Raw genomic sequence first — 16,552 nt, 5'->3', positions numbered from 1 at the left:
TCTGGATTCACAGACACACCATATGTCACCTATGTATATGTCCTATTGATTCACGAGACAGCCTCTACAACCACTGTGATTATTATTTGACCCGGCTTGTCATCTATCAACATTTGAACATCTTGGAATAACTATTTGGCCTTAATGGCACAGCCAGAAGAGGACTAGCCACCACTCAGAGCCTGGTTTCTCTCTTTGGGGTTTCAGCCTAGGTTTCTGCATAATCACTTTGTGTCATCTGCTGATGTAAAAAGGGCTTTATAAATACATTTGCTTGATTGATTATTTCTCTTTTTATTATGCGCTATAATTTGCCATTTACTTTGAAACATATTATCGTTATGATTTTTGTATATTGCTGTGTCTCAATGAGCCACTAGGCTATAAATAGGATTTAAGTGCAATATTCAGGTCACTGAGGAAGACATCAGCGTGATGTCGAAACGTCAGTCACCTGTCCACATCCTGTACAATGGATTAAAGTGACAAATAAGAAATCAATCTCTGCCTTTTTTTTTTACCTCGAATTAGTCCTTTTGGATGATTTTCTTGGTAAGCCATTCTCGTGATTTTTGTCATTGTTGTTGAGCACCTTCCTTTCCTTTGTTTGCTGAAGCGCGAAGGCCCACCTGAACTCTATGCTCCAGTGTATTATTGTATGCTATTATATTCTGTTATGTAAAAAACGAATGAATCATTGTGGTCTTGAAAAACATTGATTCAGCTTTAGTCTTACTTTACTAAACCAGCACCATTGTGAGAACGGACAATCGTCTATTTGTAATAATAATAATAATAATTGATGAGTATGACTATTAGGCGTAGGCTACAGAACTTGACGAGGGTTATTTTAAGCGATGTAAGCGCCCTCAGAATCACGGTGCTGAAAGGACAGCACCGTAACCAAGTGCTCACATATCGCCCTGAATTCCACTGTGCATGGGGGTCTGTGGAGTTTTATGAACTTCAAGGCAGACACTCAGTGAATTTGGATCCTAGATCACGTTGGTGGGATGATAATGTTCAAGTGGTGGATCAGTTCATCTGCATACGCAATAGAGGTGGTGCGTTTCTGTAAGCTAAGCACTCGGACAGTAGGGCGAGTTCAAGTGTGTCGTACATGGATGGGCCCCAAGCCCATAACGTATTGTTTTAAGGACAGCCGTTTCTAGCACCTCTAGAGTTTTCTGTGGATGGTCTTGTTACGTCGGATTTGGTCCGACCAATCGACTGGCCTCTGCACACAAGCCTACAGTATTCATCATTTGCGCCAGCGACAGAGAGAGAGAGAGAGCGAGAGAAGACAGGGAAGAAACCACCGTTTAACTACCTACAGTGCATTCAGACCCTTTCCCTTTTTCCATATTTGTTCCTCTTATTCTAAAATGTATTAAATACATTTTTCCCTCATCAATCTACACACAATATCCCATAATGACAAAGCGAAAACATTTTACATAGGTATTCACACCCTTTTGCTATGATATTCAAAATTGAGCTCATGTGCTTCCTGTTTACATTGATCATCCTTAAGATATTTCTACAACTTGATTGGAGTCCACTTGTAGTAAATTCAATTGATAGAAAATGATTTGAAAAGCCACACACCTGTCTATATAAGGTCCCACAGCTGATCCCAAGGGGCATGTCAGAGCAAAAACCAAGCCATGAGGTCGAAGGAATTGTCCGTAGAGCTCCGAGACAGGATTGTGTCAAGGCACAGATCTGGGGAAGGGTACCAAAATATTTCTGCAGATTTGAAGGTCCCCAAGAACACAGTGGTCTCCATCATTCTTAAATGGAAGAAGTTTGTAAACACCAAGACTCTTCCTAGAGCTGGTCGCCTGGCCAAAATGAGCAATCGGGGGATAAAGGCCTTGGTCAGACCAAGAACCCAATGGTCACTCTGACAGAGCTCCAGAGTTCCTCTGTGGAGATGGGAGAACCTTCCTGCAGCACTCCAATCAGGCCTTTATGGTAGATTGGCCAGACGGAAGCCACTCCTCAGTAAAAGGCACATGAGAGCCCGCTTGGAGTTTGCCAAAAGGCACCTAAAGGACTCTCAGACCTTGAGAAACAAGATTCTCTGGTTTGATGAAACCAAGATTGAACTCTTTGGCCTGAATGCCAAGTGTCACGTCTGGAGGAAACATGGCACCATCCCTACGGTGAAACATGGTGGTGGCAGCATCATGCTGTGAGGATGTTTTTCAGTGGCAGGGACTGGGAGACTAGTCAGGATCGAGGGAAAGATGAACTGCGCAAAGTACAGTGAGATCCTTGATGAAAACCTACTCCAGAGTGCTCATGACCTCGGACTGGGGCGAAGGTTCACCTTCCAATAGGATAACAACCCTAAGCTCCCAGCGCGACTCAGTCAAATAAATTATCAAGTCAAATATTTTATTAGGACGGGCAATGAGGAAAGGTAAGGCGGGCAAGGCCTCTAAGGCCCGCCTAGGCCCCTAAGGCCTGACCAGAATGCCGGCCCTGTCAATAGGCACTTATTACAGTAAGAGGCTGTTCCTTCTCTTGCTAGAACAAAAGACTACCTTCTATGGTACCGATGAACCTGCTGTTTATACTTGTAGAATCGGCAGTGGCCAACAACTTGACTTTGAGCCAATCAGAGAGCTCGAACATCCATGTGGGGTAGCCGACAGGAGTGACAAGTAAAAAGGAAAAACCAGGGCATTTTTTTTCTGCCTAATCTAATTGTTCTAACTAAAACACTAAAGCTGCCATAATGCATATTCTTTTTATAGAGCAAGACTTTACATCTAGCTATGGAATTTTGTGCTGGAAGAAGGATTTTTTTGTTGAGCTAGTTACCTAGCAATTAATGAGCAAGGCAGCCATACACACTTCATATGAAACAAATGGGTTGGTGAGCGCAGCACTAAATGCTTTACCAAGCTAGCACTCTCTGTAGCTCGTAATATTACAATTAAATCACAATGGATTCGTTTCCATTAAGCATCTGCTGTAGCTGGCTGCCGAGAGTCAATGCAGTGTTTTTACTTAACCTAGCTAGCTAGCACAACAGCTTGCTAACGTTAGCCAGCTAGCTAAAAATGCATCTATGGGCAGTATGCGATTATGGAGAATAAATTCAATTGTTTCTTTGTCATCGTCCTATCTTGTTATCTAGCTGTGGACATATGACTGGTATCGACAAGGGCTTTGCACAACAGCAACATTAGTGCCACTTGCTAGCTAGCAAACATTGACTAGACCTTAAAGCAACACACAGGGACATGCATTTCCAAACAACGCTACTGCCACCTTCTGGTTTGGAGTAGCTGATGACTTCAAGGTCTTTGCTGTGTCAACAAAAGAGAGTGACTGCCGATTCAGGTTGTGACTTTTACTGTAACACAACAACACAAGGGGTGTGAATACTTTCAGAAGGCACTGTAAACAGCAACATTCACAATTGACCAATACAAATGCTTGCATGGTAAATACAAGGTAAGTTTAAAAAAATGATTTAATTAAAGCATCTTGCTATACAAGAACATAAGTAACACAAATCGATTTTCATTTAAAAGCCTACTGTTGCTGGTACAAAACTGTACTTCTTGCTTTTGGGAGGTAAAGACCTGTATCAGGACTCAGGATATGACCCAGATACAGATACAGGAGCACCTGTACATAGCCCACCTATAATTTAGCCCAAACAACTACCTCTTTCCCAACTGTATTTAATTAATTTATTTATTTTGCTCCTTTGCACCCCATTATTTTTATTTCTACTTTGCACATTCTTCCATTGCAAAACTACCATTCCAGTGTTTTACTTGCTATATTGTATTTACTTTGCCACCATGGCCTTTTTTATATTTACCTCCCTTCTCACCTCATTTGCTCACATTGTATATAGACTTGTTTATACTGTATTATTGACTGTATGTTTGTTTTACTCCATGTGTAACTCTGTGTCGTTGTATCTGTCGAACTGCTTTGCTTTATCTTGGCCAGGTCGCAATTGTAAATGAGAACTTGTTCTCAACTTGCCTACCTGGTTAAATAAAGGTGAAATAAATAAAATAAATAAAAAGGAGGCAGATAATGCGGTTCTCAGATTATTTATTGTGAACACGGGGCAGACAAAGGGAAGGTCGAGGACAGGCAGGGGTTCGTAATTACAGTTGAAGTCTGAAGTTTACATACACCTTAGCCAAATACATTTAAACTCAGTTTTTCACAATTCCTGACATTCAATCCTAGTAAAGATTCCCTGTCTTAGGTCAGTTAGGATCACCACTTTATTTTAAGAATGTAATGTCAGAATAATAGTAGAGAGAATGATTTATTTCAGCTTTTATTTCTTTCATCACATTCCCAGTGGGTCAGAAGTTTCCATACACTCAATTAGTATTTGGTAGAGTTGTCTTTAAATTCTTTATCTTGGGTCAAACATTCCGGGTAGCCTTCCACAAGCTTCCCACAATAAGATGGGTGAATTTTGGGCCATTCCTCCTGACAGAGCTGGTGTAACTGAATCAGGTTTGTAAGGCCTCTTTGCTCACACACGCTTTTTCAGTTCTGCCCACAAATTTTCTATGGGATTGAGGTCAGGGCTTTGTGATGGCCACTACGATACCTTGACTTTGTTGTCCTTAAGCCATTTTGCCACAACTTTAGAAGTATGCTTGGGGTCATTGTCCATTTGTAAGACCCATTTGCGACCAAGCTTTAACTTCCTGACTGATGTCTTGAGACGCTGCTTCAATATATCCACATAATTCTCCTACCTCATGATGCCATCTGTTTTGTGAAGTACACCAGTCCCTCCTGCAGCAAAGCACCCACACAACATGATGCTGCCATCCCCCAAGCTTCACAGTTGGGATGGTGTTCTTTGGCTTGCAAGCCTCCACCTTTTTCCTCCAAACATAATGGTCATTATGGCCAAACATTTCTATTTTTGTTTCATCAGACCAGAGGACATTTCTCCAAAAAGTACGATCTTTGTCCCCATGTGCAGTTGCAAACCGTAGTCTGGGTTTTTTAATGGTGGTTTTGGAGCAGTGGCTTCTTCCTTGGTGAGCAGCCTTTCAGGTTGTCGATATAGGACTTGTTTTACTGTGGATATAGATCATTCTGTACCTGTTTCCTCCAGAAACTTCACAAGGTCCTTTGCTGTTGTTCTGGGATTGATTTGCACTTTTCACACCAAAGTACGTTCATCTCTAGGAGACACGTTGTCACTGCGTGTCTGTCTCCTTCCTGCATTGAATCTCGTTTGGAGGTTTGTTAGCACAGTATCCAAAGAAGGGCCAGATGTATACAGTGTCCTGAGAAGAGAGCACATTTTCTAAGCCAGGTGAAATCGCTCATTGCGATGGCTGTATCCAAATAAATGTCAGTAGAACACAGTTTAAACAAATGCAAATGCAGCTACGTTGTTGTTATTCTGGCTGCACAGTTTGACATGACTAAGTTAGCCATAGCTAGCTAGCAAGCAAGCGATAAGTACATTACATTTACATTACATTTAAGTCATTTAGCAGACGCTCTTATCCAGAGCGACTTACAAATTGGTGCATTCACCTTATGACATCCAGTGGAACAGCCACTTTACAATAGTGCATCTAAATCTTTTAGGGGGGAGGATTACTTATCCTATCCTAGGTATTCCTTATAGAGGTGGGGTTTCAGGTGTCTCCGGAAGGTGGTGATTGACTCCGCTGTCCTGGCGTCGTGAGGGAGTTTGTTCCACCATTGGGGGCCAGAGCAGCGAACAGTTTTGACTGGGCTGAGCGGGAACTGTACTTCCTCAGTGGTAGGGAGGCGAGCAGGCCAGAGGTGGATGAACGCAGTGCCCTTGTTTGGGTGTAGGGCCTGATCAGAGCCTGGAGGTACTGAGGTGCCGTTCCCCTCACAGCTCCGTAGGCAAGCACCATGGTCTTGTAGCGGATGCGAGCTTCAAATGGAAGCCAGTGGAGAGAGCGGAGGAGCGGGGTGACGCGAGAGAACTTGGGAAGGTTGAACACCAGACGGGCTGCGGCGTTCTGGATGAGTTGTAGGGGTTTAATGGCACAGGCAGGGAGCCCAGCCAACAGCGAGTTGCAGTAATCCAGACGGGAGATGACAAGTGCCTGGATTAGGACCTGCGCCGCTTCCTGTGTGAGGCAGATTCGTACTCTGCGGATGTTGTAGAGCATGAACCTACAGGAACGGGCCACCGCCTTGATGTTAGTTGAGAACGACAGGGTGTTGTCCAGGATCACGCCAAGGTTCTTAGCGCTCTGGGAGGAGGACACAATGGAGTTGTCGACCGTGATGGCGAGATCATGGAACGGGCAGTCCTTCCCGGGAGGAAGAGCAGCTCCGTCTTGCCGAGGTTCAGCTTGAGGTGGTGATCCGTCATCCACACTGATATGTGTGCCAGACATGCAGAGATGCGATTCGCCACCTGGTCATCAGAAGGGGGAAAGGAGAAGATTAATTGTGTGTCGTCTGCATAGCAATGATAGGAGAGACCATGTGAGGTTATGACAGAGCCAAGTGACTTGGTGTATAGCGAGAATAGGAGAGGGCCTAGAACAGAGCCCTGGGGGACACCAGTGGTGAGAGTGCGTGGTGAGGAGACAGATTCTCGCCACGCCACCTGGTAGGAGCGACCTGTCAGGTAGGACGCAATCCAAGCGTGGGCCGCGCCGGAGATGCCCAACTCGGAGAGGGTGGAGAGGAGGATCTGATGGTTCACAGTATCGAAGGCAGCCGATAGGTCTAGAAGGATGAGAGCAGAGGAGAGAGAGTTAGCTTTAGCAGTGCGGAGCGCCTCCGTGATGCAGAGAAGAGCAGTCTCAGTTGAATGACTAGTCTTGAAACCTGACTGATTTGGATCAAGAAGGTCATTCTGAGAGAGATAGCGGTAGAGCTGGCCAAGGACGGCACGTTCAAGAGTTTTGGAGAGAAAAGAAAGGGATACTGGTCTGTAGTTGTTGACATCGGAGGGATCGAGTGTAGGTTTTTTCAGAAGGGGTGCAACTCTCGCTCTCTTGAGGACGGAAGGGACGTAGCCAGCGGTCAGGGATGAGTTGATGAGCGAGGTGAGGTAAGGGAGAAGGTCTCCGGAAATGGTCTGGAGAAGAGAGGAGGGGATAGGGTCAAGCGGGCAGGTTGTTGGGCGGCCGGCCGTCACAAGACGCGAGATTTCATCTGGAGAGAGAGGGGAGAAAGAGGTCAGAGCACAGGGTAGGGCAGTGTGAGCAGAACCAGCGGTGTCGTTTGACTTAGCAAACGAGGATCGGATGTCGTCGACCTTCTTTTCAAAATGGTTGACGAAGTCATCTGCAGAGAGGGAGGAGGGGGGAGGGGGAGGAGGATTCAGGAGGGAGGAGAAAGTGGCAAATAGCTTCCTAGGGTTAGAGGCAGATGCTTGGAATTTAGAGTGGTAGAAAGTGGCTTTAGCAGCAGAGACAGAGGAGGAAAATGTAGAGAGGAGGGAGTGAAAGGATGCCAGGTCCGCAGGGAGGAGAGTTTTCCTCCATTTCCGCTCGGCTGCCCGGAGCCCTGTTCTGTGAGCTCGCAATGAGTCGTCGAGCCACGGAGCGGGAGGGGAGGACCGAGCCGGGAGGAGAGAGTAGCGGGGGAGAGAGAGCGAAGGTTGGGACGGCGCGATACCATCCGAGTAGGGGCAGTGTGGGAAGTGTTGGATGAGAGCGAGAGGGAAAAGGATACAAGGTAGTGGTCGGAGACTTGGAGGGGAGTTGCAATGAGGTTAGTGGAAGAACAGCATCTAGTAAAGATGAGGTCAAGCGTATTGCCTGCCTTGTGAGTAGGGGGGGAAGGTGAGAGGGTGAGGTCAAAAGAGGAGAGGAGAGGAGTGGAAAGAAGGAGGCAGAGAGGAATGAGTCAAAGGTAGACGTGGGGAGGTTAAAGTCGCCCAGAACTGTGAGAGGTGAGCCGTCCTCAGGAAAGGAGCTTATCAAGGCATCAAGCTCATTGATGAACTCTCCGAGGGGACCTGGAGGGCGATAAATGATAAGGATGTTAAGCTTGAAATGGCTGGTAACTGTGACAGCATGAAATTCAAAGGAGGCGATAGACAGATGGGTAAGGGGAGAAAGAGAGAATGACCACTTGGGAGAGATGAGGATCCCGGTGCCACCACCCCGCTGACCAGAAGCTCTCGGGGTGTGCGAGAACACGTGGGCGGACGAAGAGAGAGCAGTAGGAGTAGCAGTGTTATCTGTGGTGATCCATGTTTCCGTCAGTGCCAAGAAGTCGAGGGACTGGAGGGAGGCATAGGCTGAGATGAACTCTGCCTTGTTGGCCGCAGATCGGCAGTTCCAGAGGCTATCGGAGACCTGGAACTCCACGTGGGTCGTGCGCGGTGGGACCACCAGATTAGGGTGGCCGCGGCCACGCGGTGTGGAGTGTTTGTATGGTCTGTGCAGAGAGGAGAGAACAGGGATAGACAGACACATAGTTGACAGGCTACAGAAGAGGCTACGCTAATGCAATTCAGAGCCTGTTGGGAGTATTTTGTTCCATAGGTTGCTGGCTCAGCTGGTTAGCTAGCGCAGTCACATTAACCATCATAAAATGTTGCTAACGCTAGCTAACTAGCAACTAAATACAACTTAAACAAGTCTCTAAATGTATGTTAGCTAAGTTATCCATGTTATTAATACAACTCCCATCTGCTGTTGACATCAGGATATGATGAGAGCACTAGTTTGTTCCAAAAGTGGTTATAGCTTTAACTGCATGCTCTGTGTGAATTCAGAGAAATTTGCTGTCTAGCCAAACTGCAAACAAAATTTTACCAGGTCACCGTGAAGCAATTGTAATGAGTTTTACTGAGCACCGTGTCACCAACTCGCCTTCCTAACGCTCTATTCCCAGCCCATTGTTCTACGTCACAAAGCCTGTATTCCCAGCCCGTGGTTCTAAGTCATAAAGCCTGCTTCTCTATCGCTGGCACTGAGACCTGCCCACATTGAACTCGAAGTCTTACCTCATGTGATGATGATTATTATTATTATCAAGGTTACGGCTACCTTGTGCACAAGCTCACTGTTCGCCTGGCTACACGTTTTTGTGTCCCATAGCGTTTATGATGACATGGTTAACCATATTTTTTTTCTCCAGAAATAGGTGTAAACATGAACAAAATGCATGTCCCCGTCCTCTTTTTCAAGATGTGGCCGATTTAAACAGCCAGACTACATTTTTAAATTAAGAAATAACCTTTTTTTAATTCATGTTTTAAAATATTTGTTGCTTCTAAATGGCTGCTGGGTAATTTGATATGCGTCGAAATATGTTTGTTCATACGCATCAAATTGAACGAATACTGCGCAGGTTCACTGAATTGCAAACAAAATGGATAGGTCTAGCTCATTGATTGGAAGATCACGCAGTTGCTACTTCCAGATTATGAACCTATCAGTGTCACGAATGAGTTATGTAGTACCCACAGAAGGCCACAGGGAGGCACAAGAGAGCTATAAACCCATACTGTTTTTTTGCCTTAAAAACCCTAACCCTAGTAGGTATAAACTATTTTTTAGGTATAACCTATTTTAACCCTAACCCTAAACCCTAACCCTGACTTGTAACACGATGCACCTATAGCTGTAATGGTCACCATTTTTCTAACCCTAAACCTAACCCTGATTGACATAACCCTGATTGACATAAAATAACATGCAACAAAAGACTATATGTCCCATGATTTTCTAAAATGGTTCGTCATTACCTATACTTATATATATAGATGTATATATATATATATATATATATATATATATATATATATATATATATACACTTCCATCCACTACCATCCTAGCTGCTAATAAACATGTGTTAAAAAAAATTCGCCAACACCAGATCTTTTGCACAAACAAGGATTAGTTGTGTACGGTTTTCTTGATATTCCTGACAATAAGGGAAACCAGGGCATATTACTAGTTTTGTCATATTGTATTCTAAACACATACATGTAATCTGATTTTCTAATGTCTACAACTGTTGCATCATATTCTGTATCTAAAACGTTTCCACTAAACGTATGCTGAACACGTTTTCCAAGTAACTGCAGTGGCATTTTAATACTTGGTAATCTAACCACATCTAAATGTCCTCTCGTACGTCCCAGATCTTGTGCTTTAAGGTGCTGTTTGGTAGCATCTCTCCAAAATACCTCTTTCCTTTGAGAAACAAGATCAGCTGGCGCAGTCATGCGTGCTTCGTCTAAACTAGTGTCACTCATGACAACTACTACACTCTTCAGGTTACTGAAGAGCTGATCCCATAACAGCCGTTTCCCATATTTTGAGAAGTTAAATATTGAATTCTAATTTTTCTGGCCTAATCACAAAGCGTCTAAATTTGAACTGCGCTGTCACGGCTGGTATTTTGTCCACATCACTTAAATTAGCTATCTGACTACACTGGTCCAGAAAGCACCATATTTTCCCATGTCTACAGTCATCTGTTGTTTTTACTGACTCCCTGGAGGTAGTTTTGCTTTTGTCCATATTGTTTCTCTTTAAGTGCCTGCAGTCTCTCCTATTTTGACATGTGCTCACAATATATGGCTCTCTGTCCTTTAACTGATGTCCTAGATGTTTCAAGGACCTCAGCTTTCCTCTCAGGACCTAAACTAGCCAACCATCCCAAGACCTATTCTGTTTACCTCGGTGCGGGGAGAACGGTCACTACGGACAAGTTCTGCACATCCCTGCCATTAGCAAATAAGTTGATTGCCAACAAAACCAACTTGGTCGGGGCAGTGAGTCATTGCGGACGAGAGCTGCCTCCGGTGATGCGTAATCAGGCACAGACAAAGCTATACTCCATGTAATGATGTAATGTCCTTCAAACAAGTCAAAATGAGGCTCAGTAGTGTGTGTGGCCTCCACGTGCCTGTATGACCTCCCTACAACGCCTGGGCATGCTCCTGATGAGGTGGCGGATGGTCTTCTGAGGGATCTCCTCCCAGACCTGGACTAAATCATCCGCCAACTCCTGGACAGTCTGTGGTGCAACGTGGCGTTGGTGGATGGAGCGAGACATGATGTCTCAGATGCGCTCAATTTGATTCAGGTCTGGGGAACGGGCGGGCCTGTCCATAGCATCAATGCCTTCCTCTTGCAGGAACCGCTGACACACTCCAGCCACATGAGGTCGAGCATTGTCTTGTATTAGGAGGAATCCAGGGCCAACCACACCAGCATATGGTCTCACAAGGGGTCTGAGGATCTCATCTCGGTACCTGGTCATTAGCATGTCCATACCAGAAAATTCTGTGTCGATGTGATGTTTCATGTGGTGGAGATAAGGGAAGAGAGGAAAAAGAGAGTGCAGGGGGAGTTGACCAATCAAGTTCAAGTGAATAATTGTTTCATATCCACTTCTACATCCACTGTCAAAACATGTTCTGCAGTTGGTTGAGAAATGGGTTAATGTGATTAATGATTCATTGACATTTGTCCATCCGGTTTAAGGTCAACCCTGTGACGTGAGCTGAACTCTCGTTTTAATATGGAAATACAATTATATTTGTAATTATTTTCCCCCCCGAAAGAAACATTGAACATCTAGTCAAATTAAATTGTAAAAGCAGGTGAACTGGTTCTGCTCTGATGTTTGTGCAGTGTTTTACACATTTGCATGTTATTTGTGCAAATTGAGTGTGAGACTGCATTGAAATCACTGACCCAGTTGATTGACACTGACCCAACTCCAGCCATTTTAATAATGGGAATTGATGGGAATTATGTAAATATATCACTAGCCACTTTAAACAATGCTACCTTATATAATGTTACTTACCCTACATTATTCATCTCATATGCATATGTATATACTGTACTCTACATCATCGACTGCATCCTTATGTAACACATGTATCACTAGCCACTTTAACTATGCCACTTTGTTTACTTTGTCTACACACTCATCTCATATGTATATACTGTACTCGATACCATCTACTGTATGCTGCTCTGTACCATCACTCATTCATATATCCTTATGTACATATTCCTTATCCCCTTACACTGTGTATAAGACAGTAGCTTTGGAATTGTTAGTTAGATTACTTGTTGGTTATCACTGCATTGTCGGAACTAGAAGCACAAGCATTTCGCTACACTCGCATTTAACATCTGCTAACCATGTGTATGTGACAAATACAATTTGATTTGATTTTATTTGATTTGATTTGTGCAAATACATGTAGATCTTTTACAGCTCTGCTGTTTGTCAATGGTCCTTTTCAGGGTAAGACATTATCACCTAAAAATGCTCAGTATGAAAGAGCTGTGAATTTAACTCTGATGGCTCCAGTCTACCACAAGTGTTCCTTTTATTTTTAAGCACCACAGAACATAATGCAGCCATTGTCTGAAATGTGTTCACATGTACACCACATTGGGAGAGGGTGTGGCATGCACAGGGGAGGACCAAGAGGTTAAACTCAGTCAAACAATGGAGCTGAATGTCAAGTGGCACTTTAGTCTCCTATTCACGTCATCTCCACACCTGGTTTACTTAACAAAAGGCACATCTCAATAGATGGTCCAGGTATGTGTGTGGTGGGGAGAAGGGGGGCGTTGCTATTTTGTTCTCTATTGCTCCTCTATGGTTCCTCAAGATAGGAGGGAGGCCGATGACATCAGATGATTCCCAACAGGACCAACTCCTTGAATGCCCTACTCTAGAGGTTTCAAATTCATACAATGGAGGACATAGTGTCTGCAGGTTTTTGTTTTTTCCTTTGAATTAAGGCCTAGACAAACAGGTGTGGGGAGTTACTAATTTTAGTTACTAATTTTACTAATAGTTGTGTCTAAAAAACACTATTTTGCTCAAAATGTTTTTGTTTTTTTACACTTTAGTGTGCTCACTTTACTATATTTATACTTGGGATATTGTGTTTCAACAGTACAATTTCAAAAATAGCTGGAGAACCTCTTTAAATACAAAGAGGAGGAGGAGAACATTGTGGACTTAGTTATTAAGCAGGTTATGGAAAATACAGCTTTCATCCAGAGTGTTCAATGTTCTCCTTTCTAATTAAAGCATAGACTACCACCTGCTGACTTTTACTACATCCAGAGTTAATATATTTTTGAACACTTATCCATTAATGTGGATGTTACCATGATAACAGAAAATCATAGCCTCCTGAGTGGTAAAGGGGTCTAGGCACTGCATCTCAGTGCTAGTGGTGTCACTACAGACCCTGGTTCGATCCTGGGCTGTGACCGGAGTCTCATAAGTATGTACACAATTGACCCAGCGTCATTAGGGTTTGGCTGGGGTATGCCGTCATTTAAAATAGGAATTTGGTTTTAACTGCTTAAAAAAAGGTTAAATAAACATAAATAAACATAAATACAAAAATGAATGAATAATGGTGAGTGAGAAAGTTACAGAGATGTAAATATTATAACCCCACCAAAATGCTAACCTCCCGTGTTACTCCCATGTTAATGGTGAGAGGTTATCTTGTCTTGGGTTCATGATCTTTGTGCATCTGTAACTTTCTCACTCAGGTAAATGGAACAAAATACTAAACTTTTGACAAAATGTAATACACTCTAAGTAAATTTGTCCTAGTTGCCTACTAGACACATTCAAATGGGGGACTAGATAGATAAAGTGCATTAATTTCTAAATTGCATTCATGTAGCCTTATATAAAAAACATTTGATATCAAATCCAAAATGCTGGAGTATAGAGGCAAATGAAACGGTTTAGCTTCACTGTCCAAATGAATATGTAGGGGTGTGTCTATCTCAGACTTAAGCTATATGCTGGTCATTAGCATGTCCATACCAGACTATTCTGTTGATGTGATGTTTCCTGTGGTGGAGATAAGGGAAGAGAGGAGGAAGAGGGCAGGTGAGAAGGGGTGGTGATAAAAACTATAATGGCTCAGTAGGCTGATTGCCTTTCATTCATTCATTCAAACCCACTGTAGTCCATTACAAAGCCATTGGAGACTCTTTCAGCTGCCCATACATGGCTTGAATGGATAGAATTTGGTTAGTGATAAGAGAACTAGATTTGTTTAGTTGGTATAAGTAAAGGTCAGTGCACTCTTAGAAACTAGTTTTACCTCTTGAGGTTTGCAGAACCATATTTTTGGGGAAAATAAATACTTTAATTAGAATACCATTAGTCATCTTTATAATGGGGGGGTACAGTATTAACTCTGAATGTCATAGAAGTCAGCAGGTGGTAGTCTATGCTTTAATTAGAAAGGAGAACATTGAACCCTCTGGATGAAAGCTGTATTTGCCTTAACCTGCTTATTTACTAAATCCCCAATGTTCTCCTCTTCCTCTTTGTTTTTAAAGGGGTCCTCCAGCTTTTTATAAATGTTTCCTGTTGAAACGCAAATTAAAATATCTAAAAAGTGAGCACACTAAAGTGTAAAAAACAACAATATTTTGAGCAAAATAGTGTTTTTTTTAGACACAACTGCAAACTTTATTGGAGTAGGGCACAGCTGCCTAAGTACTAATTTCAGGCAAAGCTGGAAGGGTTATTTATGACCAACCAAAATCTGTAAGGTGGTTGGTTGATGACTGAATGTTGGTTGTTGACATATTCGTCGCCAGACCCACTGGCTCCAGGTCATCTACAAGTCCATGCTAGGTAAAGCTCTGCTTATCTCAGTTCACTGATCATGGCAACCCCATCCGTAGCACGCGCTCCAGCAGGTGTATCTCACTGATCATCCCTAAAGCCAACACTCATTTGACCGCCTTTCGTTCCAGTACTCTGCTCCTGTGACTGGAACGAATTGTGCCTGAAGTAGACTTTTATCTCCCTCACCAACTTCAAACATCTGCTATCTGAGCAGCTAACCGATCGCTGCGATCTGAGCTGCAACCCATTTTCACCTACCTCATCCCCATACTGTTTTTATTTATTTACTTTTCTGCTCTTTTGCACATCAATATCTCTACCTGTACATGACCATCTGATCATTTATCACTCCAGTGTTAATCTGCAAAATTTTAATTATTCGCCTACCTCATGCATTTTGCACACAATGTATGTAGACTCCCATTTTTTTTCTACTGTGTTATTGACTTGTTAATTGTTTACTCCATGTGTAACTCTGTTTGTCTGTTCACACTCACTTTATCTTGGTAGGTCACATTGCAAATGAGATTTTCTCAACTAGCCTACCTGGTTAAATAAAGGTGAAATAAAAAAATAAAAAATAAAGAATCGGCTGGGAAAACCGTCTTGGAGTGTGGATTCTGAATGGTCAGACCAACGCTGTGCAGACCTGACCACTGGAACTTTCCTTTTGAGTCTTTGTTTGCAGGTGGCGATAAGCAAAATGGCGTTGTTGTCAGATTTACTGAAAGGAGGACGAGAGACGGCCTTACCTAGTTTCTAAAAGACATGTAGCAGGAGTCAAGCCTGCAATTTACACGGGCAGGACAGTCAATGTGTTGGTAATCATTCTGGAGCGCAGACCTCAAATGACCTTTATAGTTTTCAACATATATGATTTTCAAAAGCAAAGTGTCATGATGATGTGGCAAGTGACACTTTACTTCTTGAAAGTCCAATATCTGCAAAATGTGACTGTTGACGTGCAAAACATTTTGGGACTGTATCAACAGTGGTATAATGATAAAAATAAAAAGATATTTTGCATGGAGTTTTCCTTCAATGTTCAGTTAGGCTATATGTTTTAGTAGGCATACAGACAATATCATTGCGATAAAATATATTTCAATATCTGCCCAAATACAGAAAAAGATCAGTGGACAAATGGAAAAAAATACCTAAATAGATTTCTTTTGTGGATTTTTCCTTGAATAAAGAACAAGTGTAGAACAAACATAAAATTAAAGTAATTGTAATTTCCCCGTCCTGTAGTGATGCTGTCTTTTAGGAATTTCAATATCACAAACGAAAAGATATCTTATTATTCGGCTGCTTTTAAATGACCAGACCAATGTGCAGCGTGGTGAGCGTACATTTTCCTTTATTTATGTAAATGTCGCCAACAAAACAAAAACCCAAAGAAACGACCGTGAAGCCTACTAGGGCTATAGCGCCACAACAAAGATAACTACCCACAAAATACAAAGGAAAAAAAAGCTGCCTAAGTATGATTCCCAATCAGAGACAACGATAGACAGCTGTCCCTGATTGAGAACCATACCCGGCCAAAACATAGATATAGAAAACATAGAAATAAAGAAATTAGAATGCCCACCCTAGTCACACCCTGGCCTACCCAAAATAGAGAATAAAAGCCTCTCTATGGCCAGGGCGTGACAAGTATAGTGACATGGACCATTTTCTAGCATTACTATCGGCCTTTCTCCCCACACCTAATAATATCACATTGAGGGTGCTGGCCACTGTCTGATGGCTATAGGTGAGAGTCATTAACAATATCAACAATCCATTACTAATTATCCATCCTTAATGTAAATGAAGACGTGGGCGGGGCAATCAATTGTGGGGGCAGTAGTCTAATTATAATATCTAAAATGAAGTGGGTCTGGGTATGGTGTATAAAGTCCCCTCTGGTGGGATAGAA

This window comes from Oncorhynchus keta, chromosome 10 (genome assembly GCF_023373465.1).
Source record: "Oncorhynchus keta strain PuntledgeMale-10-30-2019 chromosome 10, Oket_V2, whole genome shotgun sequence".
NCBI lineage: Eukaryota > Metazoa > Chordata > Actinopteri > Salmoniformes > Salmonidae > Oncorhynchus > Oncorhynchus keta.
Note: the sequence above shows the minus strand (reverse complement) of the source record.